The sequence below is a fragment of the Xyrauchen texanus genome, chromosome 44 (assembly GCF_025860055.1).
Source record: "Xyrauchen texanus isolate HMW12.3.18 chromosome 44, RBS_HiC_50CHRs, whole genome shotgun sequence".
NCBI classification, from domain to species: Eukaryota; Metazoa; Chordata; class Actinopteri; order Cypriniformes; family Catostomidae; genus Xyrauchen; species Xyrauchen texanus.
Genome location: NC_068319.1, coordinates 345001 through 350000, shown reverse-complemented (window position 1 = coordinate 350000; position 5000 = coordinate 345001). Strand labels below are relative to the sequence as shown.

Sequence of the window (5000 nt, the reverse complement as noted above, 5' to 3'; positions counted from 1 at the left end):
GAGAATGTTCCTAGAACGTTAGGAATTGGTTTCCCAAACAATATCCAAACGGGAACCAAATGCTAACGTTGCGGGAACGTTCTGTGTTTGCTGGGGTATGAGACACAGGCTTTAATCACAGGTGCAGTTTTAGGCAGGGATGATGGGGCATGTCTAGACCTGTTTAATAACCGTCTGATTATTGTGCACTTCCAATTACAATCACAGTTTTATGCCCGAAAAAGGGCATTTTTAGCACATATATATATATATATATATTAGGGCTCAATCAATTAACATTTGTAATTGAATTAATTACATGGTGTCCCGATTAATCGCATATACAAATATTTGCTGAGAAAGCCCCTCATATAACAATAATTCAATATATAATGATGAAATAATTATACATAGTTATCTTTAAATATTAAAAACATTACATATAAAATAAACAAATATTCAGATAATTACATTAAATTCTTGTGGCAGAAGAGTTCGTGATTAATAAGACATAAAGCTGCTTTAGAAAATAATGTATTGATTATTACCATATTATTGCTCATAAGTCAATCATTGACACACAGTTCACAGTAATCCATTACACAAGTGAATTTGTCAATCAGAGATTTATTATGATGCTTGTTTAAGGACTGTAGAATCTACACCTGCGTCATAAACATACATTTTTAGTTTACTGTGTCGAGTTAAATATAGTTTAATACTAATAAAACATCTTGAGATCTCTTAAGTTCAGATTTGCGCTCCATCAAGTGTTTGAACACAAGAATGTAACTCATGTTTGTGTTGTTCTGCTGAAGTGTTTGTTCACTGTATAAACTGTGTGTTGCTCACACAGCTGAAGTGCCACTTACCACTATATATATATATATTGTTTATATTTTTTATTCAAATAATTAAACAAGTAAAAAAAAACATTTTTTAAATGTAAAATGGACCAAAACTAAAGTTGGCCAAAAAGAGACATATATTAAGTATTTAGAAATATTTTGATATTTAAAATATTATTTATGTCATTCATAGAGTTTTAAAGCCTTATATCATATTTCTCTTTTTTATATATGTATCAGACGAAAATATGATAAAGACGCATGGTGTTTAAACACACTTACACCTTCAATAATATGACAATTAATCGTCATAATCACATTATTTGTTTGACAATAAATCGCCGGCACCTCCAGGTATGTCCCGACCAACATTTGAGTAAAGTTACATAATAAAAAATACTTTAACTTTATACTGTTTTCATTTTAATGAGTAATAAAGTTTTTCAGTTTCAATATTCATGTGCAGTTTATTGTCCGACCAGAAGCAGCGGTCAAACGGCCTCGTCACGTGTCAGCTGTTACTTTTCTCAGCGCTGATGCACATCTTTTTATTATTTTCTGCAGATCGCACATTTGCATTTGTATGTTAGGCCTAACCCTTAAAAATATCACATGTAGTTAAACATTCTTTCAATGCTCCATTCTCCCCATCATTTAATCATTTCAGAAGTCATTTTGCACAAGTAATTTTTAGTTTATCCCAGCCTTTGTTTAGATTTCCATGTGTTTAATGCTCATTTTGCAGATATTACCAGACTAATATTCTCACATTTCCTTATTACCAACATTTTAAATATTATCCTCTTTGAAATCCCTCTACCAACTTCTAATCCAAACCCAAATGAACAGATTTGTTCTGCGTCTTCTGCACTGACTTTCACACTTTGTTGACACAGTCATATTAAACATGGAGATATTATTCCAGTTCGGTGGAAATCAGATTTCTGTGGTATTCCTGCGGGCACAGATTCTGCGTGGGCATCAGGACCTGCTGCTGTGTGTTTGCACTCATGATGAGTGTGTTCTATTGTTAGGGAGGTGTGTTTACCTGCAGTGACTCCGCCTTCTTCAACACACTTACAGTAACTGATGCTGCAATATGACATTTCCCAAGAAACACAAACAGTCTAGAGCTGTCAATCATTACTGTGTGTTTCTAAGAAAACAATTAGGCAATCAATAACTTGTGTGTGTGTGTGACAGAGAGATAGAGAGTGTGTGTGTGTGTGAGAGAGTGTGTGTGTGTGTGTGTGAGTGTGTGTGAGTGTGTGTGTGAGAGAGAGAGTGTGTGTGTGTGTGTGTGTGTGTGTGTGTGTGTGTGTGTGTGTGTGTGTGTGTGTGTGTGAGTGTGTGAGTGTGTGTGTGTGTGTGTGTGTGTGTGTGTGTGTGTGTGTGTGTGTGTGTGTGTGTGTGTGTGTGTGTGTGTGTGTGTGTGTGTGTGTGTGAGTGTGTGTGTGTGTGTGTGTGTGTGTGAGAGAGAGTGTGTGGGTGGTTTCGCATAACCTGAATCTCTGCATACCTGAGACAGGCTCGGCCGGTCAAACTTTTTCAGAGATTACAGTCAGTGTTTGTCTCTGAATGTGACTCATGCAGCATCTTACACTGAATGGCAGCTGGTTGTTTGTAGAGGTGTTTGCTGGTGAAACGTCTCTATTACTTTTGCTCAAGTGACTTTTTAATAAACCTCTAACAGTAGATAGTAAATGTTTAGTGTGTAAGTCCTCCTGTTCCAGACACAAGATCCTCAAATCATGTCCATAGCTTCAAGATGGCGCGAGTATGGCGGCTGCGGTGCGAGCTCCGACCCAACATCGCAGTTTTCAGTTTGTTTTGTTTACAATTCTTGTGTTTTTCATCTTGGATGTCATCTGCCTTATTGTCTGTGATAGACAAATGCTTTTGGACATTGGTTCCTCAATAGCACACCAAAAACTGGACTTTAAGTACAACAATGCCGACCCACTGCTTCAAACACGCCAGCGGAGTCCTTTGACTGGGCAGCCCGGCCACAGACGTGCAGCTGGAAAAGGAGAGCTGGCGTTCTCGTCAGACTAAGATGTCGAGCAAATCGAATATCTCATGCCTCTGTGTCGACCATTCTGGCTACTGAGGGAATTCACAGCGGTCATTATCACAGCTGTGTACATCCCCCCACAAGCCGACACAGACCGGGCACTCAGGGAACTGTATGGGAGTATAAGTGAGCAGGAAACCACGCACCCTGAGGCCGTGTTCATTCTGACCGGGGACTTTAACAAAGCCAATTTTAAAACAATCGCACCAAAATACCACCAACACATCAACTTCAACACACGAGGGGACCGGGTTTTGGATCTAGGATTACCCTAGAAACAACATAGCAACACCCTGGCAACCCCCCAGAACAACCTACCAACTGCAAAGCAACACCCTGGAACCACTCAACACCTTAGCAACCACATAGCAATACAGAGGCAACCACCTACAACACCCTAGGAATCACATGGCAAAGACCTGGTAACCCTCAGATTACCCTAGCATCCACATAGCAACACCCTGGTAACCACCCACAACATGATAAAAACTGCATAGCGATGCCCTGGAACCACTCACAACACCTTAGCAACCACATAGCCTAGATCCTGTCACAGACCCACATCATCCTAGCAACTGCAAAGGAGCGCCCCTCTGGCAACCACCCACAACACGATAACAACTGCACAGCTAGACCATGGAACCACTCACAACACATTAGCCACTGCAGAGCAATGCCCTGGAAACCAACCACAACACCCTAGATCCATGCACTGACCCATATCATCCTAGTATGTGCATAGCAACAATTGCCAACCCACCACAACAATTTGGCAACTGCATAGCAATGCCCTGCTGGCAACCCTCCTCAACACCAAAACAACTGAAAACACTCAAAGCACATAAGCAACCACATAGCAATGCCCTGGCAACCACCCATATCACACTAGCAACCACATAGCAATGATCTGGTGTTCAACCACATCACCGTAGCATTTGCATAGCGACACCATGGCACTCCCCCTACAACACTCTAGTAACCGCATAGCAATGCTCCTCTGGCAACCACCCACAACAACTTAACAATTGCGTAGTTCCATCCTGGAATCACTCACAACACCTTAGCAACCAAATAGCAATGGCCTGGCAACCTCCTACAACATCCAAGCAACTTCATAATCATGCCCTTAAACCCCTCACAACACCTTAGCAACCACATAGCAATGCCCTGGCAACTGCCCACAATACCCTAGCAACAGCATAGAAACACCCTAGCTACCCCCCACAACACCTCAGCAACGGCAAAGCAATGACCTGGTAACCCTCAGATTACCCAAGCAACTGCATAGCAACACCCTGTCAACCACTCACATCACCCTAACAACCACATAGCAACGACCTAGCATCCACCCACATCACACTAACAACCGCATAGCAACGACCTCGCATCCATCCACATCACACTAACAACCGCATAGCAACGACCTAGCATCCATCCACATCACACTAACAACCACATAGCAACGACCTAGCATCCATCCACATCACACTAACAACCGCATAGCAATGACCTAGCATCCATCCACATCACACTAACAACCGCATAGCAATGACCTAGCATCCATCCACATGACACTAACAACCACATAGCAACGACCTAGCATCCATCCACATCACACTAACAACCGCATAGCAACGACCTAGCATCCATCCACATCACACTAACAAAAATGAAATAACATTTTTGACCCAGGAGATGGTTTGAATTGTTTCTGATGTGTTTTTAATTATCTGTCACTATCAGAGAGTGTAAAATACATTCAGAGACTCGCCGCTGCACTCTGATGAAACACAGGGCTGGTTGCTATGGCGGCGTGATGTCGGGCCAATGTAGCAACAGAAATGTATTACATTACTGTGCTTGTTTCAAAAGCTTTAGGACATTATAGTGTGTGTGCTGGGCATTTACAGACTACACACACGCAAACACACATTACACAATCAACTGAAGATGTGAACATGGGATTACACAACAACTTTAACTCATTTATATTTTGGAAACATATCAAGTTAGAAAGTCCACTGTATAATTATCATCATTAGCGGAACCCCAATTCTCCCAAAAACATGGGACAGTATGAATAATGCTAATAAAAGTGA

The 5000-nt window shown here is 41.2% G+C and overlaps 1 long non-coding RNA gene across 1 annotated transcript in view; it reads left to right on the top strand.

Moving 5' to 3' along the window:
* The first annotated feature begins 1092 nt into the window (after nucleotides 1-1092).
* Nucleotides 1093-5000, top strand: part of LOC127636451 (uncharacterized) — a 5592-nt gene continuing 1684 nt past the window's right edge. The window contains exon 1 of the long non-coding RNA XR_007969592.1: nucleotides 1093-5000. This exon is cut by the window's right edge and continues 594 nt beyond it. This is a non-coding gene — a long non-coding RNA (uncharacterized LOC127636451).